This window comes from Mustela putorius, unplaced genomic scaffold (assembly GCF_011764305.1).
Source record: "Mustela putorius furo isolate JIRA1106 unplaced genomic scaffold, ASM1176430v1.1 tig00003853_pilon_pilon_pilon, whole genome shotgun sequence".
Lineage (NCBI taxonomy): Eukaryota > Metazoa > Chordata > Mammalia > Carnivora > Mustelidae > Mustela > Mustela putorius.
The window spans coordinates 67,891,478-67,913,627 of record NW_025422005.1 but is presented as its reverse complement, the minus strand read 5'-3'; the positions used below and the strand labels follow the sequence as shown (position 1 = coordinate 67,913,627).

General features: G+C 38.1%; 1 long non-coding RNA gene across 2 annotated transcripts in view; it reads right to left on the bottom strand.

Moving 5' to 3' along the window:
* Window positions 1-22,150, bottom strand: part of LOC101690468 — a 300,273-nt gene that overhangs the window by 99,860 nt on the left and 178,263 nt on the right. The window lies entirely within an intron of this gene.

Genomic DNA, 22,150 nt, shown 5'->3' with positions numbered 1-22,150 from the left:
ATATAGTATTGGCCTACTGGGACATTTATATTTTCACATAATGACAGTTGCATAATTATGTTGTGATTTAAGGACCAAATATATTTATGCAGTGCGTAGTTCAGTGCCTGGCACTCAGTAAGCACTCACTAAATATTTGGCTACATGAATGTTGAATGATTATATTCCTGAATGATGTACACTCATATTGACTCCCATTTTATCATTATGTTGATTATAGAACAGACCAATTAAAATATTCTAACAAAAGAACTCAAATAATTTTCTCTTTTTTTTTTACTTTTATTTATTTGTTTGACAGACAGAGATCTCAAGTAGTTAGAGAGGCAGGCTGAGGCAGAGAGGGGGCAGACAGCAGGCTCCTTGCTGAGCAGAAAGCCCGATACGAGGCTCGATCCCAGGACCCTGAGATCATGACCCAAGCTGAAGGCAGAGTCTTTAACCAACTGAGCCACCCGGGAGCCCCAGAATTCTTCTTTTATTAATTATTTTTATTAACATATAATGTATTATTTGCCCCAAGGGTACAAGTCTGTGAATCATCAGGCTTACACACTTCACAGCACTCACCATAGCATATCCCTCCCCAATGTCCATCACCCAGCCACCCTCTTCATACCCTCTCCCCCCAGCAACCCTCAGTTCATTTTGGGAGATTAAGAGTCTCTTATGGTTTGTCTCCCTCCTATCCCATCTTGTTTCATTTTTTCCTTTCCTACCCCCCAAAGCCCCTCACCCTGCCTCTCAGATTCCTCATATCAGAGAGATCATGTGATGATTGTCTTTTTCTGATTGACCTCTTTCGCTCATATAAGTCTGATCTTGTCCATTAAAAAAACACACAGACATAACAATCAAAGGAAACAAAGAAAGAAATGAAAAAAACTGGAATCTTGGTAATCAAGTGAGTTTCTAAGAGAGCAAATTCTGAAGCCAGAGATGAGAACAGAAGTCGTGGTGGCTGATTCCCCATTTCAGTGCTTTGTTTTAGCTGACCACACTTCCTCCCTCCGCAGAGAAAATCGATGCACAATGAAATTATCTGTACTCATCTCTGGTAAATAAATAGCAGAAATCTTTCTTGTGTCAAGACATCAATGTGAAACAATTGTTCACATGAAGATTTGGTTTCTTTTTCTCAATAGCGCTTCAGTTTTCCATTTTGCCAATTAAAACAAAATAAAAATTTTCATAAAGTGAGCAAACAGCAACTACAGAGATGAAATATAAAATTTTAAAATTATTTAGAGTAAATGTCACTCAAGTATCTGCTTGACATACATTATTCAGAAACTACAAAGGTTTGCATGTTAATGCAAACTCATAATTTAAAAAAGAATTTGGAAGGAATTAAAAATGTAAAGTAGATGAGCAGTAAAGACAGCAATTCTCAGGTGGAGGCCTGCATTTAGCAGCTAAATGTATCACCCTTAAGTTGCACATCTGAGACCGACGTGCTTACATCTGCACACATATCAGATCTGTGTAAGTATGACTCTATTTACAATGTCTGTATGTACGGTTAAGGGATTTAACAAATTAGGTCTGAAAGTACACTTAGAATGCCCTGATGACGTTTTTACATGTGTAGAATGTTAGGCTTTTTCTGGGTATTTTATACTCTGCCTCTCCAATTTGTTTTTAGATTTCAAACCTGTTTTGCAGGAACTGTATCTAATTCAGTGTTCTTTGCACCATAGGCATACTACTTGTACTAAATAACTGTTTATCATTGTCGAGCGCCTTAAAGTAAACACAGCACAATTTCATCTGCCAAAACCCTGCTATGCATTTATATGTTGCTTTTAAAAACACATAACCCCAAGTAAATCACTTAAACATGGTCTGCTGTACCATTTGGATCTGCTGTCTATTTCTTCTTCTTTTTCCAATGTTACACATTTCACGGCATCTCCCTCTTTGTGTATAGATCAAACCATTTTACTACAAATTCAGTTCTTCGCAAAGATAAGTTTTTGGTCTCTGATAAAACTTTAACATTCAGAGAAAATGCTGAAAGAAAAAAAGGAAACAAAAGGACAGGACAGAACACACACACTCTTACACTCACACACAAGTACAGTAAAGAACGGTACGTCATTACAGAGCAACATTCCAAAGATAGAGACATTGAGCTACGGAACGGTTAATCACAGATCTTTAATTTGAAAAAGATTGGAAAACCAGAGATATTTAAAATATTTTAAAATCACTCTCACATCTTCCTTTGCTGCTTCTTTTCAGTTCTTTCAGAGAAACCTGACAGCTCTGGGAAAACAAAACCCTTCAACAATTCTCGAAGCATAGAGTCCCAATCCTCAGAAAAGAACTCTTTCTATGCTCTACACACTTACAGCAGACTTGAACTCAAGTACTAAGCAACAGCTCAGTAGGGGCGATTTCAAATCACTAAGATTCATTCAGAGATGCCAAAAAGCTTAGAACCAGCAAGTCCTGATTGTGGGTTTAAGAGAAAAAAGAGGGAAAGAGAGAGAAAGGAAAGCTTCTCACATGTATGCTGTTGTCATTGAAATTTTTTTTTTTTTTTTTTTTTTTTTAAAGATTTTATTTACTTATTTGACAGAGACAGATCACAAGTAGGCAGAGAGGCAGGCAGAGAGAGAGAGAGGAGGAAGCAGGCTCCCTGCTGAGCAGAGAGCCCGATGCGGGACTCGATCCCAGGACCCTGAGATCATGACCTGAGCCGAAGGCAGCGGCTTAACCCACTGAGCCACCCAGGCGCCCTGTCATTGAAATTTTTAAAAAAATCACAGCTTTCACCCAATATCCGAAATAATAAAGAATCTTTAAAAATAACTTGCATGTGATTCCGTAACCTTTGAAAAAAACTTTAAAGAATGGCAGCATTTTTCTATTCTTATCAGACACCAAATATTCTCTGGCACAAACCATGTAAAGATGCTAGAATCCTAGATTGACAGAAGTGGCATCAGTGAGGTGTAGCCAGAAATGGATGAGTTCAAGAATCAGAAGACCTCACTAGGTATTGGCCTCAAACACTAATTCACTCTAACTTGGACAAGCTGCTTAATCTCTAAACCTCACTTCTCTTACCTGAAGATTCTCTCTCCCTGCGGCCCTGTGTACATTCATGTGTGCCCACTTGCACTTTCTCTCTCTCTCTCAAATAAATAAATTAATCTTTTTTAAAAGGTGTGTGAGTAGTCCACATTTCTTTAAAAGATGATTATGCAAATAATTCTAATCACTCTTCAGTGGGTCATTATTGTGATACAAATTACTCCTTTATTCATTAATTTCACATAGATTTTTGGGGTTTCCAGGTGGTAAGCCTAAATTATTCTGTGATTTGAGTTTTCCTTCAGTCTGAAAATTCCTTGGAATAGTTTGGCGAGAGGATAAGATCTGCAGGCCAAATTATTATTCATAAAAGATTAGTGCTTAAGCTCAGACTTGTCCTCAATGGATGTTAAGATTGCAAAAATTTAAGAAAAGGAAATGTGCTTTCTGAATTTGATACAAAGCTCTTGCAAATCAACATATCCCGAAGCTCTCCAAGCAGGAGAACTTGAAAAGTAAAGGAAAAGTTATGGTAATCTTATTTAATGGGCTTCTAAGGATTTATAACAAAATGTCAATTATATATAAAATTTTAAATGGGAAATGGGAAAAATGAGCATAAGAATCACTGGACTAATTAGTAATAATAATAGAGCTGCAATTTATTGAACTCTTATGTACATTTAAGCTTTATAATAACCCCGAGGGGCAGTTATTAGTATTCCCATTTGCAGATGAGGAAATTAGAAATAGTCGACCAAAGCCATGGAGCTCATGAATGGCTTAACTGGAATTCATATTGAGTTCTAACTCAACCCAAAGTCTAGGGTGCAAACTTCAGTTATCTGGGATGATGAAATGGCAACAGAAATATTCAGTTTCTTGCACCAGCTGAACCTAATATGTGGCTGTGGTTCAAAGATGGGTCCAGGTATGGTGGGATCTGAAGCCTATAAAAACTCAAGAAACAAAAACAATTTAGATATAGGGGCTTGTGCAAGTGAGGGATCCACTGACCTTCCTGATAAATCTATCTTAGAGTTAGTTGGTTTCAGGAATACAGCTAACTCCTCACCCAGGCCCTTCATTCTAGTTAGGATTCTCATCTTAATCTTAAATCAACAATACCTCTAAGTATTTGTGCTAGGCCTTAGGACAGTGGTCCTCAATTTATTATTAATTACTATTATTATTATTTTGGTTTTTTTCTGCTCTAAGTTATGAAAGGATACAACAAGGTCCTTTCCATGACAGTGATTCATTAAGACATGAATTCCTGGCAGTAAATGTCATTGTTCTGAAGTGAAACTCACAGCATCAGAATATGAGAATGGTTTTCTTCTTAAAACTAATATTGCATATTATTTATTCAAAGCCCTAATTATTTATTGCCTGTCTAGTATGTATTAAGTATGCTGCTAGTTTCTAGGTTACAACACAGAACCACAGAGATAAACCTACTCTAAAGAAACTTTTAATTCTTGGAATTTGTTTGTTACATCACCTCCTCTCAAATACGCAGGTTAAAAGCCTTAGTGGCATCCATGACTTTTTTCTTTCTTTCCCCACATATCTAGTCTCTTGTGTTTATTTTCCCTGTGAAATATCTTCTTCTTCTTCTTTTTTTTTTTTTATTTGACAGACAAAGATCACAAGTAGGCAGAAAGGCAGGCAGAGAGAGAGAGGAGGAAGCAGGCTCCCTGCGGAGCAGAGAGCCCGATGCGGGGCTCCATCCCAGGACCCTGGGATCATGACCTGAGCCGAAAGCAGAGGCTTAACCCACTGAGCCACCCAGGCGCCCCGAAATATCTTTTGATTCAATCCTAACTCCCCTTTTCTGCTAGCTCAAGTCCTTGTGTCTTCAAACTCTGATTATCAGAATACAACTCTTTCATTTTTCTTATTTCAGCAAATATTTATTGCATACCAGGTATGCACCAGATAGAGTGCGAGGCACTTCTGCTTCTATGCTCTCTTCTTTTTCTTCTCCGATCCATTCTGTACACCAAAAATAAACTCTCCTCCGGTCACGCAGAGCCTCTAGAGGTTTTGTTCCAGTGAAATGAGGCTGAGTGTGAGGAAGAAAACAGTAAGAATGTTTTTGAGTTGGTGCCGTCCGGAGAAAGGAGCAGCTTGAAGTGATCTGAAATAAGGCACGTGCCTGGATGGATGGTGTCCTGAGATGACACTGATGTGCAAGAAAAGCGGGAGCCCAGGAAATGGGAGAGGAAGCCCTGTTCATCCTGAACTCCTGGGCCTGTCGCCATTGGAAAGATGACTGGTCACCAGGGAGTGTCGATGAGTTGATGGATTCCAGCATGTGCTAAGCCACAGCTCTGTGCCAGGCAGTAACCCTCAGCCATCATGTGGCCCTGATTTATACTTCAATGGTCTCCCCCTCATGACTCACCCTCATGCAACAGTCAGGCCAGTCTTTCCACATTCGTTCCTTTCTGTGTAGTTTCTTCTGTAACTTCTCTTGTAAGCCCTGTCTCTCTCCTTCGTGTCCTGAACCAAAATTCATGATTCAGGTGTTCCATTAATGACTTCTATCCATGGTGAGATTGTGAGCTCAGGGATCACAGTGTTGGGACTTTATTCCCGACTCTATTATCTTCCAGTTTGTTATACCGGGCAAGTTAACCCACCACTGTAAGACATAGTTTCTGTGTAAGTGTCTGTGTGTGTGTGTGTGTGTGTGTGTGTGTGTGTGTGTGTTTTCCCCTTAAGTTATCTCTGTACCCAACATGGGACTCAAACTCACAACCCTGAAATCAAGAGTCTTATGCTCTACTGACAAAGCCAGACGGGTGCCCCCTTGGTTAAGTATATCAAAGATAAATTGTAGCATCTCCTTATAAAGTTGTTGTGAGGATTAAATAAGACAGCCTATTTAATGTAGCTAGTCTGGATGTACTGTGTGCTCAACACACACTGCTATTAATATTCTTAATATGCCTCCTCATCAGTATCTTGAGGCATCCACGTCATTGACTCACTTCCTTGCTATTCCCCATAGCACCTCATATAGACTGGACAGAGGGTAATCATCCAATAAACACATAATTGTGCCCAGCATATATTGGATGGTTCGCTGTAACAAATAATGCAGTTATTCTCCGAAGAATGTCGCAGGACCCATCTAAAACATACTGTATGTTCTCGCGGTGATCCATTATTAGCATCATTTTCATCTTATCTTCCTGGCTCCTCATCCTTGGGCTTCATATTACAAGTCACTAAATATTCTGGGTTCTTACTTGAGCATCTCTCCCAAATCTCTTCCTCCCTTGTCGTTTCCACTGCCCTTCACCTCCCCACCAGCTGTTTTGCTGCTCCAACCTCCCCTGGTGGGCCGGCAGCTCCAACTTCCTTCCTGAATTCCATCCCCCCACCAGGTTAACTCCCTAAAACAGCAGTTTTCATCCTGTCTTCCCCCCACTGCTCATTTACTTACCCAATAAAGCCCACACTCCTCCACTTGGTTTTTAATGCTCTTCGTAAATCTCTTTTCACCTTTCCGAGGAACGTTTACATTTAGCTCCACACGCTCTCCATTCTAGTCTGGAAACCTTACTCGTGGTCCTTGTAACACACGCTCTTCGTTTCCTCCCCAGAGTTTGGCTTCTGCTCTTTTCCCCACTTAGAATATACATTCCTATTCTCCTCATCAGTACAGATCCTGCCCATCCTTCAAGATGGAATTAAAATTCTATTTTACGCATAGATTTTCTTCCTACATCAGCCAGCAATGAATGGTCAAAGGCTTGAATCCTGCCACAGCGGTTTGAGCAATCACTACATGCCAGGCGCTATGCTGAGGACTTCGACTACCGGGGACAACAAGGCTCTGTGTCTATTCTAACGAGTCTCAGTTGTCCCCTTTCTAAGCCCCATAGTACTTGCTGCATCACTAGTCTCAGTTGTCCCCTTTCTAAGCCCCACAGTACTTGCTGCATCACTAATTTGGTACAAAACACACGTTGCTTATTTCATCCCATTAACATCACTTTGAGACGAGGAAACTGAGGTTTGAGGCGGCCGCGTGACTCCATCGGCTTCATGCCGCTGACAAATGATCTACTTTGAATGTTCCTAAAGGGCGGATAGATCCATGGTTAGCAGAGTTTTTGGTGATGCTAACAGTACCTGAGAGAGCTAAGTGCTCCATTCGAATTTCTCGAATAAAAACATCTGGATTTTTGTAAATAAATTTTTGGTTTTGCTTTTGCAACTTTTATAGCTAGGAGTGATTGAAAGACCATTGGCTTTTGATTTTTTTAATACCTCAGAAACGCATCCTTTAACCCCAGAGCCAGGAATGTCACAGTCAGAGGTGTCTCAAAACAGTCAATACAGCTCTTTCAAAAAAGGTAAGTACGTGTGTGCGTCAAGCCATATGCGTAGGTGAACTTGTGTTAGCTTTGTCCTTAGGCAAACTTACTCCAGAATTTTAGTAAGAAACAAATAGAAATGGGTTCAATTTAATTTTTGTTTCCCAAATATGGAGAATTTGTCTGTTTGAAGTAGACTGCCCTTTGGACAGTGCTCTTGTAGGTAATGGCAAGGTAGGCATGTTTACATCAGCAGGAGCTGTTTTTGAAGCAGGAAAAAGATAAACATTCACCCAAAACAAAATCTTTTCCCTCTTGAACATGTATTTACTTCAGAGAAAACCCTCAGTAGAAGGGACTCTTAATTGGGGCTTATAAAAGCTTAACACAGGATGATGTTAAACATTACATTTCCTTTTTTTTCTTTACACATTCAAAGTAATTTTCCTTTGAAGATGTATAGGACATTTTGCTTTCTCTTTCATCACATTTATTTTAAAAAGGTTAATTTTATTTTATGGCCATCCGTCTCTTTACAAGTAGTCTGCTGCTTATCAAGCTGTTACATCTAGATAAATTGGTTGTGCGAATTCCATGTGAAAGGGGGCATTCTTGTAGGGAAAATATCTACAGTACATAAAGTGCAAAATAGCTGACCAGAGTTTTTATTATCATAACTTGCATCATTTCTGGACCACTGTCACTAGACATTAATTCCCATAGGGTCAAAAGTTATTCTGCATGCCTATGTGTTGCAAAGTTGCTTTCAATTATTAATAAAACAAGCAAATATTAAATGAGATGCACTGTATGATACAAGGAAACAAAATAAGCTTGCAAATCTGCTTAATTTTCTCTCTTTAGTTTTTATATACTTGCTTACAAATAGGACATAGAGCATTCTCTGTACATTTAAACTGGGCAGGCACAGCGAATAGCATCTCCACACTCTCATTCTTCTCAATGAGTGCCCCTGCTTGTGCAACAAGGTGGGGATATATTTGTAATTATGAGCCCTCCATGCTTATCTTTCCTTATCAGCTCCATTATCAAGTAGATATCAACCCAGTTATTAGGAAAGAATGTCACGTAATCGGAAAGTTTCAAAGAAAATCATGGCAAGAGTTAGAACGTTTGAGTCGAAGCTGTGCTGGGAGGTGTCTAACCACTGGATTTCCCTGTCGCTCACGCTCATAGTACCCTGATTTGTAGTGTTTGCTGATTTCCTTGGGATAAATGCGTCCATCAGTGTCACTGAAGTGCTGAGCTGGGAAGATATTTTATAAATTATGTCAAAAAGTATACTTAGGATGTCCATTTTGACATTTTTCTGTGGGTAGAATATTAGGTTCTTTCTGGACGCTTTTTAGACCCTGCCTTTCTAATTGGTGTGTAGATTTTAAGTCTACCTCTTTGAAGGGAGCTGGTTCCAACACACCACTGGGGGTTCTCCCTTTAACTCTCTCCCTTTAAGAAATATGTGCTTGAAACCAGTCACACTGGGTTATGGGGTATAACTGTTAGTCACAAGCTAAAGTGTTTAAAGTTTATCATATTTCAATTTAGTTTTTAAATATTAATATATTCAAAAGATTCTGATTCAAAAGATGCATAAGTTGTGAGAAGTCTATCACCCCCATATCCTAGCCAAGTTTTATTCCCTGGAGATGAACCATGTTGTCAGTTTCTGTATCTGTGTTGTATATCTACACAAAAATATTCTATGCAAATGTTTATAGCCCATTCCTTCATTTTTCAATGGTAACACACTATACATACTGTTTTTCACCTTTTGCTGTTGTTAATGCATATTGATAAATGTTTCACATTTATATATGAAGAGCTTCCTTATTCTTTTTTTGTTTTTTTTAATGATTTTATTTATTTATTTATTTGCCAGAGACAGTGAGAGAGAACAAGCAGGGGGAGCAGCAGGCAGAGGGAGAAGCCGGCTCCCCATTGAGCAGGAAACCCAATGCAGGACTCGGTCCCAGAACTCTTGGACCATGACCTGAGCCAAAGGCAGATACTCAACTGACTGAGCCACCCAGGCATCCGGAAGAACTTCCTTGTCCTTTTAAATACTGCATAAATATTAAATAGCATGGCTGTCCCATTATATTTCTGAACTGTCTCCTATTGGTGTGCATCTGTTTACGTTATTTCCTATTTTTTGCTTTTACGCATGCACAAAGTTCCCATTATGGCATTTTATATGTGTGTTTTTGCATATGTGTATGTATAGTCTTAAATACGTTCTTGATTAAATCCTAGAAATGTAATTTCAGTTTCAGTATTACCAAACTTGGATCTTTGCTAATGTTATACCTGGAAAAACAAAAATCTCAGGATGACTTTCATTTTTATTTCCCAGATTATGAATGATACTATCTTTTGTTTTATTTTAAAGTGCTTGCTTTTCTATGAAGTTTCTGTACATTATAGTTACTGTGCAATTTTTAAATCTTTTCTTTTTTTCCTTCCTTTTTCTTTATATATATATATATATATATATATATATATATATATATATTTTTTTTTTTTTTTTTTTTTAGAGAGAGAGAGAACACCACTGTGGGGCAAGGGAGAGAGAGAATCCTAAACTGGGCGTGGAGCCTGATGTGGGGTTCAGTCTCACAATCCTGAAATCATGACCTGAGCTGAAGTCAAGAGTTGGACGCTTAACCGACTGAGCGACCCATGTGCCCCGTAAATCTTGATATATGGTAAAGATAAGTTATGTATCCAAATTATTATTTTTTTCATATGACTACCCTACTTTTTCAATGTCCTTTATTAACTCTCACTCTTTTCTCCACGGGTTGATATGCCATCTTTACATGTTAAACTCTTCTATGGTTTTATATCTTTCTGGACTTTTAAAACTGTTCTATTTATGTTTGCACATGTTCACACATTTGTGTGTGTATACACGTGCATGCCAATATTATACTGTTTTAATTATTAAAGCATTATGAGGCATTTTGGTAACTGGAAGATGGAGTTCCCCCTCATGACTTTTCCTTGTAAGACTTTTAATGTGGGGCACCTGGATCCGTAGAGTCCTGAGTTGGTGAGTTCAAGCATGGGTTGGGTGTAGAGCTTACATACATACATGGATATATACATAAATATTTTTAAAAAAGACTTTTCATGGCTCTATTTGTGTATTTTTTCACATGCATCTGCTTATCTTGTTTCAAAGAGCCATGGATTAATATTTTATATTAGGATCAATATTTATAGGTAAATTTAGGATAATGGACATCTTCATGATGTGTGTTTTCTTATCGAAGAACATCAGATTGTATGCTTCTCTGTTTATTCAAGTCATTTCTATTCTTCTGTAGTTTTTAAAGTTTCATTATATGATGTTTGCCCCTTTTTTTGGTTAATTTTTTCCCCAGATATTTTGGATTTTTTTCTGCTGCTATTGCGAAGCCAAACTTTTATTGTACTACAATTTATAGGTTTTGAATGACATAATTGGAAAATTGAAAAGTATGGCATCTTCCTCAGAACATGTTCAGAGATGAAATTTCTATTAAGCCTTTGAATGTAAATAAATGACTAGAAATGAAGCCATAGACTTCTCGTTGGGTCAAGTTTCTATTCTGTTTATTGGACTGGAAAATGGCTACAAACCACACATGAATTAGCTTTATCATCCTTACAACTTACAAGGTAAAATATCAATTATATCTTTCTTATAATTACATGTTAGCTCACTGATTTAATCATTTTAAATGTTAAATTTTAGTGCCTTTTTTTCTCAAAAAGTCAGCAAGCAAGCAAACACAGAAGACAAGAAAAGTACTGCCTACACTATACATACCTACCCTTTTTAAGGTGTGTATCACTTTTATTGCAGGTCAATCTAGGTATTCTACTCCTTCTTGATATGTGCTGCGACCACTCCCGCTACCATTTGGGCAACGTTGTGCACGCACTAATTGAATGGAGATGAAGATCTCCTGAGCTGACCCAGCATATTCACAGTGTTCCTCCAATAATGTTTCTTCCTTCTCCTATGTCAACGTACTCCTTAATCACAATGAACCAGCCATTTTTTCTAACGTTTTCTCAAGTTTCTTGGTCTTTACCATTCCACCAAATCTTGGCATTGATTTTATTAAATCAGCACATAGTCTTAAAAAAAAAAAAAAAGATGTATCTCATTGGCATGTATCTCATGCCAATGACAATGTCTTCTCAACACTGCCCACAGCAGACAGAGGTGAACACACACAGGGGAAGGACTACTAAATCACACTGCACATTTTGTATACTCAGCCAAAAGAAAAGAAGAATTTAATTCCTCCACATCATCTTTTCCCATGTCTCAGTAGCCTGACACCTTCTTCAATCACCTAACTAATGTGCGGAAAGAATGAAAACTCTTTGAGAAATCAGTGACCCAGAAAGTTACAAACCAAAAATTATGAAGCATCAAATGACATGCTATTTATCATTTTTCTTCTTCATAAAATTCAACACTTATACACTCTGCTTAGTGGCTATATAAAAACGTTTTCTGTGTGGTTCATGTGATTTTAATATGGCAAATACACACACACACACACATATGAGTGTAAGATCTTTTTATTATAAAATTATTACTTGATTATTAAAGAAGACTTAAAAATAGAGAAGTGTAGGAACAAATCCCTGATTCATTCATGTTCCTAAATTCCAATGCAACCTCTCTTTCAAATATTTTGAGAGCATAATTTTACCTATATATATTCTATATAAAACTTTATTCTGCATAACATATCAAAGCCATTTTCCTTTTTATAGTACACTTGAATGGCAAACTAGTTTAAAAATAAAGCATATAAAATAACAGACTCCTTCCATCATTATACAGTCTAATTAGCTACAAGAGACAGTAGACTATAGCATGGCTTAAGAGTCAGACAGATGTGGGTTCATCAACCATATGTGTTTTCCTCTGTATGTTTTACACTTTATCCCTACTGATTGAATTGCTGATTTTTAGCTGAGTATATGACCTCCCAAGACGAGGATAACATGTTCTCCCTTTCTTACAGCTAGCAGTTCTATCCAATATGATGTGAGTGAAATGGTGTATGAAATTTCTCAACTTTATCTTAAAAGTAAGATTTTATCTTAAAAGCAAGGATGAGCATGCTTTTTCTTGCCCTTTCCTCTTTTCTGCTGGCTGGATTGCATGTATAAAGGCTGGAGCTCAAGCAGCCATCTTGATCCCAGTGGCAAAACTCACTCCTGGGATGGAGCAAGATTAGAAAAACTTGGGTCTCTGAGGACTTTGTGGAATGCCATATTCACCCCAGACTGCCTACCACCATGGGCTTTTCTGATAGAGACTTTTATACAAAGGTAAGTCCCAGTTAAGTTGGACAAGTTCTAAGTCACTCGCAGCCTTATTTAATTTTCACTAATACAATTCTTTCAGTGCCAAATAATAGATGAACAGTGGTTTATACCAAAAAGATGTATATTGTTCCCATAAAAACAAAAGAAAACAAAACTAACAAAAGAACCCCTCAAAGGCAGGCAATACCAGTGTGGCTTGGCAGCTCACTGCAATTGGCAAGAACTTAGATTATTTTCCTTGTTTATTTCATCATTTTCATTTTTTTCTCTAATCCCTTCATGATCCCCAAATGGCTGTTTCAGACTCTAAAATCATCTACTTACATAAAAATGTATAAAGACAAGACTAAAGGGAGCAGAAAAAAAAAAGAAAAGAAGGGGAAAAATCTTAGGAAGCTGTTTTCAAGAAGCCCCCAGCAAATTTGTTCTTAAATCTCATTGACTAGGATTATATCATATGCACATCCCTAGATTTACTACTTGCAAAGGAGTTTGGGAGGTTGGGACTACTCTAATCAGTTTGGACTGGTTATTTAACTTTCTTCTCAAATAAAATCAGCACTCCATTAGCAATAAACAGAATGGCTGAAGGATGAGTCATTAGTTGCATCTGTCACACTTGCTGTATGACCTTGACTTTGTGGCATTATCTATGCAATGGGGTGAAATGATGCCCAAGTCCTAGGAAATCAAAAGAGATGTTATTTGAAAGGAGCTAGTAGAATGTGCTGCTCATACTGGGTGCTTAATATACGGTAGTTATCATTATTATTATTATTATTTCCTTGAGTTGATGTATCTGATCTTATGCAAAGGATATTTAGGGTTAGTTTTCTTTTTTGGCTATTATATATAACCCTAAAATTAACATCTTTTATACAACTGTTTTTCCTCTCTCTCTGTTTAGCATTGTTTTCTTGGATATGCTACTAGAAGTATAATTACTGGGTCATTCAATATTAGTAGAATAAATTATGGCCCTTCTGAGATACCACAAAAATTACATAGAAATCAGGAAGTCAAATACTCCTTATACTTTCTTGGCAAGAATACTGGGCTACACATATAGGAAGACTCAGCTTCTGGGAATCATTAATACTTTCAAACAGAATCAATCCTAAAACGTGTTCATCATGCCATGCAGAAATCAGTAGAAATCAGTGTGGCATAACAGAAAGTTCATCAAACTTGTCTTCAGATTTCTGGGTCGGACTTTCTGCCTTGTCGCCATCTGTGTAAGTCTGAGCAAGAGCATAATCTCTGTGACTCCATTCACTCACCTGTAGAATGGGGATGATAGAACCAGCCTACCTACCTACACGGTGATGACTAAATATGTAAGGCAACACTTTGGAAATTGTAAAGGAATCTAGATATACAGATGATTATATAGTATCTATGGAAAGGTCAGAAATTTTAAAAAGAAGAAGAATGCTTTCAACTTAATAAAGCAAATACTTGTACCTTCCAGACATAGTTCTCAGGACGTCAGTGCTATTACCTCATTTAATCCTCACAGTACCCTAAGGAGATAAATACCATTATTATGACCATTTTGATGAAGAAACTGGTGCAAGGATGTTAAATACCTTTCCCACAGTCACTATAAATTTGAATAGAGGCAGTTTGATTCCAGAAAGCCTGGGCTGAGCCACAGTACTACAGTGTTTCTCTGTGTTTTTAAAAAAATGCTAAGATGAATGTCTCTTAACATCAGATCAAAAGACTTGGAGTTAAGTAGCCTCTTGCGGAGCCCACCCTTTCCCTTCCCCTGGACAGAGGGGCCTGAATGCAGCCATATGAACTTGAAGCAGAAGCTAAGGGGATACCTGACGGCTGTTGGGCTACTTTTCTCTTTTGTGTATGATCGCACATGTTCACAGATGTTGAGGACTGACAAGAAAAGAGCAATCAATCTGTCCCGAGGACCAACTGTGGAGAAGGTGGCATTTGTCTTTGATGAGCTTATCTATTGTCTTACAGCAGATCCGATCCCTCGATCCCTCTGGGTCTTCACATCTCCCATCCTGCTCTCTTCCCCGCTCGGGACATGCCTGGCTCATGCTTGTTGCTCAGAATTAAGCTGTACATCCTTTGGGCTAAAAACCCAGTTTCTATTAGTTTTCCCTTCCAAGGGTTCTCATCAATGAACTTATGGACTAGGTAAGGTGTTAATAACAGAAATGAAGTAAGGTGCTGATTTTCTTTCCAAAAGATAAATGCATTTGGACATATAGGGGTGATAGTTTAATTCACAGATGATAAAATTTAGGGCATTCACAGAAACTGGTGGGTGAGGAAAGATGGTTGGGTGGGATCTGCAATATCCTTCAACTCACGCAACTGAGCCTGTTCTGTCTCAGACAGGAAGCAAGTAAAAGAAAGAGATATGGTAAAAAGAAAAAAAAAATAAGGATGGGGTGGGGGGAGGGGAAGAGACATTTCTGGCAGGCAGACAATTACTCTGGTTTTCTTTGGGAAAGCCAATGCCAGCTCTCCAAACCTCCCTTGCAGTGAGGAGTGGCAATGGCCCATGAGACATTCACAGTCTGCTCTGGATTTCTCTGGTGGGTGCTTCACCTCCCTTCTGGTCACTTCTTTCCTCTCCTTTTCAGAAATGAGGACATGGGATTAAAACAGCAGCAGCAGCCATATGTTGATGGCTGAGGGAAAAGGCTAAATTAATCCCAAACAGCTTGGTTCTGACATCCTTAAGCCACTAATCAACACCAACAAGCCCTACCTCCAAGAGTGGGATTATGTGGGAAAGAAAAAGTCCCTTATTTATTTAAGTTACTCTTTTTCTATTACTTGTAGCAGAATACAATTCTTAATCAATACGACCTCTGGCTGAAATGGGCTAAAGGCATTTAAAATGGCCTTCGATGACTACCTTGCACTTTCCCTGTCTAAATATATCTAAAGGATCTGCTATTGATTAAGCACTCGTTGCATACAAGGTGTTTCTCTAGCACCACTGACTTCTTACATAATGGTATGAAGATGATATTATTAGCTTCTGACAGAGGATGCTGAAGGTCAGATAGCTTGAGCCTTTTGCTTAAAGTCACACGGTGTCAACACTGGGTCTTTTTCTGAAAGGCTGTCCTGTCCTGTCTCTTAGGCAGGGATAGAGTGATTGAATTCCCTGATCACTTCATTCTGGTTCACCCCAGTGATGTCACAGAAGATTACACCCCCACATGGAAGCTGGTCAATGCTGGACTTACAGGAATTTTTATGAAAGTGCCTTAGTGGCTCAGTCAGTTAAGCATCTGACTTCAGCTCAGGTCATGCTCAGGACATGCATGATCTCAGGGTCCTGGATTCGAGCCCCACATGGGGCTTCCTCCTGAACGGGGAATCTCCTTTTCCCTCTGCCCCTCCTCATCCTCGTGCTCTATCTCAAATAAATAAAATCTTTCAAAACATAAAAAAAAATTTAAAAAAGGATTTTTATGAAATGAAGACATTCCTTACAATTAACTACTATTTTATCAAACCATCAGGATTCATTATAAAAATGGTCTGCATTCGTGGAAAACACATGGGGCTCATGGGTAGCTTAAAATAGACCTTAAAGTTGAGGTAATACTTTCAAGGAGTGAGAACGGTTTTGAGAAAGATAAAGGGAAATAATAATACAGGAAGATGAAGGAGGGAGCACAGGACTCTGAATCTCAAGAGGGAGTGTTGGAACTACACTATGTTAGCCCCTTTGGACTTGATGACCACCCACCACCTGCTACCTTCCCAACCTTCCGGCCATCTTGCAAAGGTGAGTGATTGGTCCTGACAAAGATCAGATGAAGTCATGGAGACAGGCCCTATACCCACTATTATTTTGAAAGAAAAAAAAAAGTGCATTCTATTTTTGTAAATATACTTCATAAGCCTTAACATTTTGAATAGTCATCTCAGTTCTGGACATTTATCCTAAAGAAATAATTATTGACATGGGCAAAGATTTTAAGTAAAGATGGCATTTGTTGTGCTATTTATATGACCAGTAGCCAATATATTGGAACAACCTGAAAACTAATATTTTGAATCATTAAATTGGAATAATCATATTTGAATAGTTGGATGATTAAATAGTTCATTCCAACAGTAGAATACCACAGAGACATTTAAAATATGGCATAATTGTCTGTGACTCTGTATGGCCAGTGAATAAGGAGGTATGGGCTATATGATATCATTTCTTTCTTTTTTGTGTGTGGCCTTGTGGCACTGAAAAGGGCTTCCCAGACCACTCGTCCCCATGCCCCCTATATGATATCATTTCTGTAAAAACAGAACGCATGCATGTTTATGCATAGAAAATATGGTAGACGGACCTATATATGGCAAGTATAAGTGACAGTTATTTGGGGAAGAGAGATTTCAGGATTTTTTATTTTCTTCCGGTTGCATTCATTTTATGTTTCTATACTGAAAAACTATTTTTCTCCATATCATTTTTGTTCTAAGAGAGGACACACTAGAAGTAAAACTAGTGAAAACAATAAAAGCGCACATGCGGATTGCACAACCAACAAAGCGAATGGCCCACTCCCACACCGTCTGTAGACACTGCCGTCAACCATCACCAGAAGATGGTGACTTACTTTCTGCTAACAGAAAACTTTCTTTTTTTCCTGAGGTGCTTGGCTCCTTGGAAACATGATGCCTCTTTCCAAACGGCTTCTGGTTGGAAGGCACCATTGTCATGTTCTAAGCAGAGGCAGAACCACATTCTTAGCCATGAAAAAAGGGAAGCCATTATTTTAGAAGCCCTAAAAATAGCACTATCAGCCACAAATGGAGATTCTTTTATACTACCTCCTCTAAGACGTAATGCTGCAGTTTAAATTATTTATTTTCACTCCTGCCTGTCCTCCTTCCACTGGTATCTGTCTGGTGATGGGGAGGGACACTGCCGACCAGAAAATCTAGCATCTCCCGCATCCTGGTGGCAGAGGTAGAGCTCCAGTGTGGGTCAGAGACTGAGCGGAGAGTGTCTGAAGGATGGAAGAAAATTAGGTAGAAGCTGTCACTGCACATATCATTTGCCTCCCATTGCAGATAATATCCTGTTAATATTTACATCAGGTAGGAGTACCGGAATAATAATAATAAAAAAAATTTGGCCTTGTTTCTTTTCCTTGTCCCACTTTTCCTTTCACCAGATCAGTATCAAAATTGTATCTATAGAGAGCATATGGCCAGAGAGAGGCATATCTGCACGTCCCCAACACTGGAGACATGGCAAGACACATGCCTTATTAAATTTTATGCCCTATGCCGATTTTTTTAAGTTTGTTGTCTTCCACCCAAATTTAATATTTTGGGGTTTCAGTACATATAAGCTTGACAAATCAACTTTCTGTTCTTGAGTTAAAGGCAAATAGAAAGCATTCAGAAAACCTCATGAACATCAAATGTCAATTGCAACACAAGATTCTGATACAACTCTAAGTAAATCTGAAACATATGGATCGAATTTTCCTTGCAATATTCTAGTGTTTGGAAGGAAAATCTGTGCAGAAATGTGTTGCGGGTTTTCTGAAACCCCCAAAGTTGAAAAAACATTTTGATTTATTTAGATTTAGAAGTGGGATAACCATTTTGCACCCCAGGAAACTTAATTAGGTACCAAATTCAGTTCAGTGCTGTGTGGCACAGGGGCCTGGATGAGTGAACCCCTCCTTTGCAGTTCAAATGAACGGTTTTAGTACATTGGAAGTATGGAATCTAATCAGTGGCGGAGCCAAGAGGTTTCTTTCTGGGGCTCTAACTAGTCCCTATAATCTCCTTCAGCTTCCCCTCAAGTCACCTCCAATAAACATACAATAAATAAACAATAAACAAACATAATATGTAAACCCAAACAACTATACCACGTAAGTAAAAACTTCAAAGTTGTTACACAAACCAAGTCTCCAGACAAGTTTTCCGATCCTACAGAAATTCTTACTGTCTCCACCAAGTTAAGTACAGAGAAACACTGACGACCACCCTGATTTTGCTTTGTTTTATTTTGGTTCTTATCTCTGACCCGAATTCTTTCGCTTGATTTAATAGCATTGCTTTCCAACCCTTACTAAAGTTCCATTGAGGAACCATGTTCCAGCAGTTCACACCTTTCTGTGGCTCTGTTGGGTCAGGGGATTCGCAAAAAGTAATGGAGAGAAGAAGTGGACTAACAGAACCTTTGCAGGACAGTTGCACTGCGGTGGATTTTTCTAGCCTTAGCTACACTTACAGCAAATTAGTGTTCAAAGACACAAATTTGCAACCGAATTTCAGGAATCTCCTTCTTCAGGTTAGAAATCTCCAAATTAGAGATTCAGTCATGGAATTGGTTTAAGACTGCCTTTTGCTTGACTTTCCAAAAAATGTGAAATCGTTACACATAAACACAAAAGCAAAACAAAAAAAAGTGTTAGCTTTTGGATAACATTTTGGTAACTCTATGTAAACACTGGAAGAATTACCTTAAACCATGAAACTCATTTTCCTTCTTTATAAATATGGACCTACTAGTGCTTCCTTCACGGCACTGTTTCAAGAATAAGAAAAAGTGGGGTGCCTGGGTGGCTCAGTAGGTTAAAGCCTCTGCCTTTGGCTCAGGTAATGATCCCAGGATCCTGGGATCCAGCCCGGAGTCGGGCTCTCTGCTTGGCAGGGAGCCTGCTTCCTCCTCTCTCTCTGCCTACCTCTCTGCCTGTGATCTCTGTCTGTCAAATAAATAGATAAAATCTTAAAAAAAAAAAAAAGAATAAGAAAGAGAAAAAACAGTTTACCTGGCAGTGTTTTGTACGTAATAGAAGCTCAGTGAGTGTTAATTCTTCCTTCTCATTTCTTTGAATATTCTAATAACCACATGGCCTGGTATTTTGGTACAAATCATCAAATAAATAATCAAATATGAACAAAAAAATCATCAAAAACAGTACCCATACTTTGTTGAGCTATTATCTGATTTTTGATGCCCAGCAATATGGAGCTTGTATAAGCATTCACTCCAGAAGCATGACCAATTGTAAAGTTTTATTCTCAACAAATGGGAAAACTGTTGCAAATAATTAGAAAAATGAAAAAAAAAAAAACCTCTCTCATTTTCAAAAACCAGTAAGCATTAAAAAGAGAAAACAATAGAAAATTTTAAGGAAGGTAGATATTTTAATTATTCATATAAAAATATACAATTTTTTCCAAGGCCACAACTGCATTTCAAATTTAAAGATTCATGCTCCCCACCCCCATCGGGTATGAAACACTGGTTTGAGAGATATTTGCTGTTACCAGGCATTGGGGACTAGGTAAAAAAAAATTAGTGAAGAGAAAGCAATGATTCTGATTAAGTAAATTCCATTGAACTCTTTCTAGTAAGCATTATTCAGGTCATGAATGCTAATTTGTCCTGCAGGGGGCTGTGGGTAATTACCCAGAAAAACTATCAGCTTTATTGAGTTGCTACAGAACAGTATTACTGAATGGTACACGGTAAAGGAAGACAACCTTGATGTGTACTCACAGAAGTGGGTATTTTTTTTCCCCTACTGGGAAGATTTGATAGCCTGGATAGAAATGATAATAAATGGCATTTTGTTTAGAAAAATAAAGGCACGTCAGCATCACTTCCTGTTTCATAGTCAAATAAAATTCCTGACAGGCACAGACATATATCTGAGAAGTGCCACCAAAATACCCAAACAATTTTAGCTTCGTGCATATTTAAAATTGTGTAGAATCAGAACCATCTTAAAAAAATGAAGCAAATATGGCACATTGGCCGCATTCCAGCAACTCCACAGAACTGCTGACATTACTAAAATCTAGATAATTTAGTCCCATATGGGAATCCATACCACAATTATGTTGTCCCTGCTCTGACACAGCCCTGATTTTGCACTTCTTTAAACCTAGCTTTTTATAATCTTAATTCCCTTCACCAATAAAGCAATTTGCATTCACATAGTCTTCCTGGCTAAGACAGAAAGAAGAAGAAATCTGTTACATGACCTTGGTCTCTTTACAGTTGATTACAAGGAAACAAACTCTTCAAGTAACCCATTCTCTCATCTCTTTTAAATTGATGTGAAACATCACACTATAAACTGTGGGAGACTGCCCGCAGCAGGCTGGAAACCCACATATTAAAATGTAGGAGGCTCACATGTTTAAAATCACTTGGTTTGCTCATTTAGCACGATGAGGTAAAATCCATACTGAGTTAATACAGACGTGCATCATGGACAAACACCTCCATATTAAAGAGATAACTTTTCCTCTACAACCAAAATGGAAAACGCTATCCCAAGTCGTTGAGATTTAAGAAGTTGTTTTTACAGCTCCCATCCTTTACTGAAATAATTTGAAAAATGTGCTTGCTTGATTCACTCAGGCTTATCCCGACACTTCATAAGTTTAACAAAAAGTAATCATTTCCAGAACATTGTTTTCTCTATAATTTGGTCCAAATAGTGTCAAAGCTAAATATTCACATGAAATATGTTTTTCTTTCTGCTTCACCTTGCCTGCCTTAAAAGACAAAGCATCACAGAAGAAACATGTAGAAAGTATAATCGTATCAAACAAACTTCGATGGAAAAAGTGAGATTACTAATTTAAAAAAAAAAATCCCTTTCCCTAATGCAAAGCAAATAAAAGGTACAGGGTACTGATACGAATCAACAGTAATGCTGTTAGAGGACTGAGAGATGAAGTCCCTAGTCGTCTGTGTACTGAGAAGTCTGTGGTCTTCTTCAGTTGTGCCCTTAGTCGAAGGGATACGACGTCTCTTTCCAGGTACTGGTAGCATTCTGATTGCCAATGATTATTTATTTTGGCTGCAGCTACCTGAGACATTTCATGTTATTTTAGATTTACTAGAATGTTTACTTTAAAGGTAGGGATCTGTTTTATTTTATTATTATTATTATTATTATTATTATTTTTGTCCAAGATCAGGAAAGAACTCCATCCAGTCTTTGTTCACACTTGCACGAAGCGCCGAGCTTTGGTTAAGATGTGAAGCTTGATTGTGTTCCGAGTTAATATGATTAAGCTTGCAGGACCTGCTCCTCATTTACTTTCTTGTGAAAACTTGTGAAAACTTGTAGGTACTCACATATCAAACCCTGAAAGCTATTTTTTTTCTTGTCAAATAGTTTTTTAAAAAGAGCCTGCAAAAGGCACTGACTATGAAAAAAGGCGACCCAATAATGGAGAGTTCAGACTGTTCATGTGTACTAATAATGAAATCCACCAAAGTATTTTTCATTCTTTCTACACCTTGACAGTGACAAAAAGGAGCCAACATCACTTGTCCCCCCCAGCGGATTAAAAGCGGCTCTTGGTTTTCATTGTAACTATAACCTATGTCTAGTAATAGCCTTTCAGTAGAATTAAAAAAAAAAAAATCT